The 9,160-nt window shown below is 33.7% G+C and overlaps 1 pseudogene; it reads right to left on the bottom strand.

Annotated features, from left to right (window-relative positions):
* On the bottom strand, window positions 1-8,935 carry LOC120119061 (annotated as a pseudogene).
* Window positions 8,936-9,160: the final 225 nt, after the last annotated feature.

The raw sequence follows: 9,160 nt of genomic DNA, 5'->3' as shown, positions 1-9,160 counted from the left end.
CTAAACAAGAGAACTTAGCAGACTGTAAAAGTAACATTGAGACATACGCATATATATCGGTGTGGGACTGTGGTATGGATTAAGAACCCTTGAACATGGAGGTGGGAGCCAGAGGAGGAGAATCAAGTTGTAAAGATTCAGAGCAGGTCCAACAAACCGGAAAACTATCCAGGCCCCAATTACGATGAAAATGGACGCATACGCAAACTTGTTGAGCCAGAACAGCAAACCCTTCTCTCCGACGTACAACTCTAAAGCCTTCTCCACCATGCTCATTTCCTCCCATTTCTTGGGAGCTGCTTCAGCTGCAGCCTTTGCGTTCGTCCGTTGCCCTTCTCCCCTGACACCTTCTTCCTGGAGCTTCCGACGCCTTCTTGACCCTCTTTTGAACCGGATTTGAAGAGTATCAGACGGCGCTCTCACTGGCGGAGGAACTGGTGGTTCTGGGGCCTCGCTGCTATTATCGGCGCTGCTGTTTGTGCAATAACTATGGGCAGCCGGCGAGGAAAAGATAGGTAATTACATGTTGGTGAAGATAATGGTTTTAGAAGAGAAGGTTGGTTGGTGGGGGTGATTTTGAAGCGAGGGATTTTAGAACACTGGCATCCATTTTCGCTCTTCAAGTATGGATACGCTTATCCCTTTTTATTTGTAGGTACTATCCTCACTGTTTACATCCTCATTCATCATAGTTTTTGGCTTTCTAAGGTAAATATGCATTTTGCGTTTGCTTCGTTAATAATTTCAAAACAAAATTATTTTTCCAGGTAGGTAACTGAATTTAAATTTCTTGATTTATTGTATTTAAATTGATACATAAACTACCGTTATTGTTGAATATAAAAAAAAGTTAGTTTTTTTATTATTGATGTGTTGTTCATCTTTTTTATTGATTAATATAACACCAATTTAATATAGTTATTGATCGTTGATATCTTTATTTTTTTCTTTTAGCTTAATACAAAATAAACATAAGAATTTTACATCAAAAAATGTTTTAATATTTTAAAAAAAAATCACTAAAAAAGTTAGTTGCCTATCATTTTAGTGCTCAAACACTAATATTAAAAAACACTAATATTAAATGACACATGTCGTATTTTTTTAATTTTTTAAATATTTTATATTTTAAAAAAAATAGCAATGTTGCGTCCCCATGTTTCATTTTTTTATTTTTTTAAAAATATTCTATATTTAAAAAAAAGAACAGTCACGTTTCACTCCCCTTCTCCCTCCTCCTTTCTCTCCCTTCTCCTCTCCGACTGTCACGGTCGATCAAACAACAAACGACTAACTACTACATCGATCAAACAACTGATTACCACGATCGATCTAAGGGATTTTTACAAAATCCTAAAATAAAATTTTCATTTACAACATTTTTGGGTGTTTAATTAGTTGCGAAAGTATGGGCTTTTGGTCGTGGAAGGTTGGCCGGTCACAATTCGTTGGGTGTTCGGTCGATTGACAACATTGGTGGCAACAGACATTGATAAAGTATTAAAATTAAAGTTTTGAAAGTTTGAGATTCTTTTTAAGATTTGAAAAAAAAAGTTTTTAAATTAAAATATTTTTAAAAATAATTTTTTTTAAATTATTTGAACGTGACACGTGTCACTTAACGGTCAGATTTAATGGTGATTAATGTCCAGGCACCTAAAAGTGTAAACAAGGCACATATTTTTAGCGAAAAATTCTTTAGGCACTAAAACGTTTTTCGAGATAAAATTCAATCACTTACTTTTATTAAGCCTTTTATTTTCTATGTCGTATCTATTTTTTTTTTTTTATTTTAAATAAGTATGTTTGTATGACATGTTTCTTATGCATTTATGACACATTTTCTTATGCTTTTTGGCATGTTTTTGGATTGTTTGACCCTTTTTATAAGAGCATGGTTTTAGAACCGGACCGGTTAACGAACCGGTCATGCTACGGTTCACTGGTTCAACCGGTCGAACCGGTCCGACCGGTCTAAAGAACCGGACGACATCATAATTATTTAAAAAATTAAATAAAAACCAAAATATTTAATAAAAAATAATTTTTTATATCACAAGTCATATTCAAAGCAATTCATAACATATATAAGTTAAAAACCATAAAATCAAGTGAAACAAAGATTCAAATTAACTACAACATAATTTAAGGTAAAACATATTAAATAAAATATATATATATAATTAAAAATAAATTTGGGGTTAAAAAATCATAACAAAATGATATTGTTTTGTTTAATTTTTTTTTAAACAATCTCACATGGCTAAGAACATAGAAGAGCATCCTAAAAGTCTAAAGAGTAAAATATGAGAACAAAACAATCTCACATTGCTAAGAAACATAGAATCGCATCACAACTAACTTTTATAAATAATAGAGGTAATTTGGCATTCAAAATCATGGAGCCTTTGGTGAGCATTGAGTGAACTATTCTTTCACTTCAATCAAGCTCGAATTTTAGGCTTCAATCGAGCTTCTAATTTTTTTTAGTTCAAGCCTTTTTGATTTCAAGTTTCAATATTATATTCGAGTTTGAGTTGAACTTGATAATTTTTAGTTTGTGAGTTTGAGTTGAGTTGAGCTTACTTAAAGTTTTCAAGTTCGAGTCGAGCTCAGCAATACTAGAGCTCGACTTGACTCGTTTAATAAACGACGTTGTTTGGTTATTTAAAAAAAAAAACAAAAATCCTGGTTTTTCCCAGTTTTTTTCCGGTTTCAGCCGTCCGGTTCGAACGGTTCAGCGGTTCTGACTGGTTTACTAATAGCGGTTCAACCGGTTTAGATTCAACCGGACTAAGCAACGGTTCCTGGTTGAACCGACTGATCCGGTCCGGTTTTCAAAACAGAGTATAAGAGTTAATTTGACATCATCACGACTGATCAAGATGAGGCTCATCTGATATCTTGTTGATCTTCCTTGCTTTAAATCATATTGGATTTTGATACCCAATTTGCATTCATAAATGACTTTTTTGTCGATAAAGTCTGATTGCGATTTGTCAATGATTTTTAAATAGCTTAATCATCTTTTGTGATTCGTTTATAAAATTGTTTGATCTATCTTTGTTTGAGATTTTGGTTTGATTTTAAGCATTCTTTGTATAGTCCTATATGATTTTAAGTTGTTAATTTTTTTCCAATGTTTATAGAAAATTTGCCTAATTATGTGTTTAATTTATGATTGTGATTGTAAATCTTTATTGTAGTTTGAGATATTCTTATTTTGAAAATTAGGATTCTTTCAAAAACAAATTATACATAAACTTGATTTTTAATTTAAATGATAATGATAATCTTTTAGTTATTTTTGATCAAAAAGTCGCACTTAGATTAAAAGAATTTGCGAAATATACTATGAATAACTTATATAAAAAATCTAAATTCAAGTACCTAATACAAAAGAAAAACCATAAGTATCAAATTAAATCAACAAGTCAAATTCTAATACCAAATTTATATTTATTTAAAAACAAAAACTCAACCAAAACATGCTGATGGTCGAGGTTCAAATGCATTAAAAGCACAATAAGATCCATTTCAGAAGTTCAAAGGTTGAATAGTTAGAGTTTGTATAAGAATATAGGGAGGGAAATGCAAACCATTTGCCATTATCTCAGTTTCCATCAGAAGCCTAATACTGGATATTTTTTTCCACAACCAATCATCCATGAATTACCCAACTTTCGCATCTCTCAAGAGTCGAACAGCAATCCATAACCAAAATTACAGTTCGCAGCATAACAAGGAACTGTACAATCATTATACTACGACGAACATAGAAAGTTGGAACTACATATACCTAAATTATAAGCTAGCTCTCATTCTTATATTTTTTTCAGCACAAGAAAGTTAGCGCTGGAGCATCTACAACCTAGTTCTGGACAATAGGTAACAGTTAAATGAGCGCAAGAAGTAACAGATAGGAAGATGTGTCGAATTCGATGAGCCTACAATATGACTTTAGACTATAAGCAAAAACAAGAGTCTTCCTTCCAACATATGCTGCCAATTTAGATAGATCGGAATCCAAAATGAGAGCGTGGGATCCGGTTACAAACATAAGATCCCGGGTGCCCACTTAATGCACGGAGGCTCAGTGTCAGTGCTCATCCAGTTCCAATTGATACAGAAGGGTCACTACATCATCCAATTTGCAACCTGAAGAGTGCAGGTGTAGCAAAGGATAGACCTGATAGAACCAATGTCTAGTGGTCAATAACATTCAACATCTCCAGTTCATTAGAGTGCCTTAGGATATCATCTTGATGTTGAGTGTTCCCCTTCCAGGGAAGGTTTAGGATTAATGAATTTTCAGATAAAAAACGTATAAAGAATTACATGTCTATGCTTACTGGGTAGAAAATTCTTTGAACACTATCAAATATTGGTATAATCTTTCAAAGGAACAGAATCTAAAGAACAACCTGAGCAGCAATATTCACAAGTAACAACTAGACTGATATTATCAAGTTAAGTAAATAATTTGAGTAGAAAGATATAGAGATATTGATCGGAGAGAATAGGAATCATACTTCTTTTCCACTCCTTACACTCCAGGCATATGCACGACCATCGCCTGAACCTGCAAGTCATAAACTAAGCAACTTAGATCAGACTTGAGAGAATCATCCACAGCTCTCCCCCAAAACTTCAAAACATGCAGCAAATAGAACAACTATGACAAAGATCATAGAACAATTTAGTTTAAGCTGATATATCTGGTGAAATATTGTACCTCCAAAAAGTAAACTGTAGAATATTTGGATATGGAATACCTGATATAACAAACATTCCCTCGGGGCTAAAAGATGCCTCTAACGTGCAATAATTAGGAACTGGCTTCACATTGTATGTGGATAACTAAAAACGACAATAACGGAGAAAGAATCATCGAATGAATGTACCACTTAGTATATTCTTTATTAACTAATTTAAATTAAGCATGGACGTCTTTAAGTGTATGATTAACTCACAAGCGTGCCACGAAATGAATCGAGCACATGAATATGTCCATCCATAGTTGTCAAAAGCATGAGCCGTCCATCATTGCTGAATTTTACAACATTAGCATCGGACACATCTCCCCCAACAGAAATATTTCAAAAGGACCCTAAACAATTCAAAGTTTTCAATTCACTACATGTTTTTTTCCCAAAAAAAAAAGAGTGAACAGCTAAACCCCTAAATTAATCTTATATGAGTTGTGAACCTTTCATATTTGCGAGCATCGAACATTCTGATGTATCCTCCAAAGGCAATAGCAAAGACTAGTCCTTGGTCATCATAAGATATGGCAGGCCTGCCTTGCACCCGTAAAAGGCCTACAGTACATAGGATAAATTAGAATATTTGGAAGGAAACAAAACGCATATCTAAATATTAATCTAAACATAAAACTCACCTGACATTTCTCTGCTCGTTGATCCCAAAGCAGCACAGTTCTATCAAGAGAACCAGAGATGAAACCTTCATTGCGTGAGCATAGGCTAAGCGAAACAACTCTAAATACATAAACAGATGTCAATACATCAAGTCTTACGGAGTTTTTTTGGTAAAGCAAGCCCTTAATTGGGTATCAGAAACCCAAACCTGTCATGGTGACCTTTAAAATATCGCAAGTACTTGTTATCGTGCAATGAGAGAAGACGCAATGATTCTGAAACAATGAAACACCACCCCTTAATAACACCAGTAAAAAAACACATAAGATAGTAGCAGCAGCAACTCACCATCCCAACCATTCTTTGAAGAGTAAATAACGTTGTGGATGCGAAGTAAATGAAACTAGATCACACCCCATACTTTTGCTATTAATTGTTTTCAAAACCCTGTAAATACAATTAAAGTAAAATTTATGAGGTTTATGTTCTAAGGATTTGGATTGTGAAAATACTCAGCCGAAGAATTTTAATTTTCAAATTATCAAGCAAGAAAAACAATCAACTCAATAAAAAATTAAAAATTCGCTTACGTGCACTAGAAACATCGTAAAGGCGGATGGATTCATCTTCACTAGCAGTTACTAAATAATTCGACGTTCTGTGAAAATCCATTGAACTGATTCTACCACTCTATTAACAGTAATTAAATAAAACTACATTATCTGAAGCTAACCCTTGTAGCTTGTTACATACTCGAAATAAGAATAAATTAGGAGGTGGAATTTACATATCTTTAAAACCATGCCGATTTCCATGCTTTGAATGATTTCTTCGGTGAGTTCCAGTGATACTTTATCTTCTCTCTCGGATGGCGGCCCTAACCAAACCATTACAAAGAAATTTTAAAAAAAGGAAAAAGAAAAAAAAAAGAAGGGACAGTTAATAGCTGATCAATAGTGGAAACCGTGAATCAGCTGAAATGAAATTTTAATGGAAATTTGACGTACCGACCATTTTCGATTGACTTCGATGATTGAAGGTTTACGAATATGTTGGGCGGAGAAATGGAACAAGCCCTAGAGTGTTCAATTATTCAACGCCTACAACCGCCATGAGAAACGTTGCGGCGGACCAGGCTTTCGTTGTAATGTCCGAATCGCGATCAGGAGCAGGCCTAGTTGGAAACTACTCGTGGCCACGGCCCACAGCCCCACACCTTCTTCAAGTTTGCAAACGCGTCGTTTAAATTCTTCCGATTCCCTTCTTTAGAATGCGACTGTTATTTCGGTTTAGGTTTTACATGGAAACGCTCACGTGTGGTTTTAATATACAGTTAAAATAAGGTGTTAACAGTTTATTATTATTTTAATAATAAAAGTGATAAAAAATGATCGATAATATTATTATTTAATCATTTTAATTATCTATATAAGTAACACGGTATAAAAATCTGATCAAAATGATGTTTTAGATAACGCTTTATTGAAAACATCATTTTTTGATCGAATTTTTTCTACCGCGTTACCTATATAGATTAGAACCGGTCAAAATAATGATGTTTTTAGTCATTTTTTACCAATTTGTTATTTAAAATAATTATAAAACCGGTAGCGTCTTATTTTAGCCGTATACTAAGGCCACACCACATTATTTGAATTATGTATGGTTTGGGTTGTTATTGTTAGTTTAGTTCGGGTTTTAGGGTTTAAATTATTTAAAATGATAAATTTTTTAGTTGAATTATTTTAAATTCAAATTATTTTTAAGGGCTTTTTCTTTTTTTTTAAGTGAAGTATTGTTAGGATGCTTAATAAGTCGAGAATAGTTTGTGAGTAATTTAAATTCGACTCGATCAAAACTTTGTCAAGTTTAGTCCGAGTTGACTCGATTCGAATTAGAGTTTAATTCAAGATCTTAATAAGTTCAGTCGAACAAATTTAACTCGATTATATAAGTTCACGAACAATTCGTTAATTTTTTATAACTTTTTAGTAGTTAATTTAAAAAATTCTTTCATTAAAAATCTAATTAATATACTAATTTATTACTAATAATAATAAAAAAATGCTAAATTACTAGTACTACTTTTCTAAAAAACAATAAGAAAGACATTCAATTATTAATTAATAATTATTACTAATCTGTCAATTAATGTTTAACTCTATATTAGATTTTTACATATAATTAAAAAGGATTAATATCAAAATAAGTGTCTAAACTATACCGTTTTCTTAAATAGGTCTAAACTATTTTTTGACTCATTCAGGTACATAACTTTACAAACGTTATTCATTTAGGTGCTCGGGCCATTAACGGCATTAATTTCCCCTTTAAATGGCACGTGTCGCTATAGGTGAATTATTTTTTTAATATTAAAATATTATGATATTATATAAAAAACACTAACTTTTCTTATATTATAAAACAACCCAAAATCTCAAATCCTAACCTTAATCTGCCGCTGCCGTCCTTTCCGGCACGACCACCGCCATCGACATAGTCCCTACCATCGTCCTACTCTACGTCATTGTTGTTTCCGTTAAATGGTCAGTGGAATCGCATGAGATCGTGATTTTCATCACAGGGTTTGCGAGGTATAATTTACAATCGATCGGTCACAATTTCATAGGAGTTTTGATAGTCGGGGAGGGGAGGTCAGGGGGGCTTTGTCGGCAGCAAAAGGCGGCGATCGATGTAGTTTAGGGTTGAAATGACGGTATTCAAAGTTTTGGGTTTATTTCAAATTTTGTGTTTTCCTTTTAAAATATATAATAATTTTATTTTTTTAAAATTTATCAAGTCGTGACACGTCACTTAACAGATGAATTAACACCGTTGACGGCCCATATACTTAAATGGATAGTTTAGGCTCCTATTTGGGAAATGGATATATTTTGGGCACTATTTGATATTAAGCCAATTAAAAAAGATGAAAATTTAATCAACTTAACGAGCACGATTAGAGTAGAGAAACTAGTTGAGTAAAATTTTATTGAGCTTAATGAACGACGAGTCCAATCGAACAATAAATTCATGTAAAGAGCACGAATCGAACACTATTCTATTTATAGTCGACTCGCTCAAAAAACACCCTGCATGATTACAGGTTTTAATATTTTTGATTTTTTTAGATTAATTTGAATTGAAAGAACGTGTTTAAGATTCATGGTTTGAATTCATTCAATTTAATTATATATTTATTTTTAAAGAAAAATTGATATAATAATATGACATCTGATTGATTAAGAAAAGAAATTAAAAAGTGAAGGATACAACAACAACAATTTTGTGAGGTGGCACTCGAGCATCTGGCTTTCATCAAAGAAGAGCAGAAGCCAGTTTAAAATTCTGCATCTAAATATACAAAAGAAAGAAGAAGCTGTAAATTGAATTCCATACACAAATTCACAACCTACACCTTACCCAAATCTTCAAAACACAAACAATATTAATATCACATCACTGGAACCGGCATGACTCCCTGTTCTCCTCCCTGTGCGCCTTCTGCTTGATGAATTCAATGCAATCTGCAACGGCTTCGCTACGGTGAGCATCGACCGTCCGGTGGTACCTCCGGGCTCTGCCGACGAGCTAGTCCCGCGATCGGGTGAGGCCTTGTGTGCGATAACATTATGATACGAAAAACCGCCTCCCGGAAGCGTTCGAAGAGGGACATCGGCAAGAAACGCTTGCTTTTGCTGTTACCTTTGAACCTAGGCATGCATAGAGTAGTCTCGGGGCTGCTGCCTCTGCCTTTTTTCCTCCATGGTTCTCTGGTG

This window comes from Hibiscus syriacus, unplaced genomic scaffold (genome assembly GCF_006381635.1).
Source record: "Hibiscus syriacus cultivar Baekdansim isolate YM2019G1 unplaced genomic scaffold, ASM638163v2 tig00110330_pilon, whole genome shotgun sequence".
NCBI classification, from domain to species: Eukaryota; Viridiplantae; Streptophyta; class Magnoliopsida; order Malvales; family Malvaceae; genus Hibiscus; species Hibiscus syriacus.
Note: the sequence above shows the minus strand (reverse complement) of the source record. Positions and strands in the feature narration are given on the sequence as shown.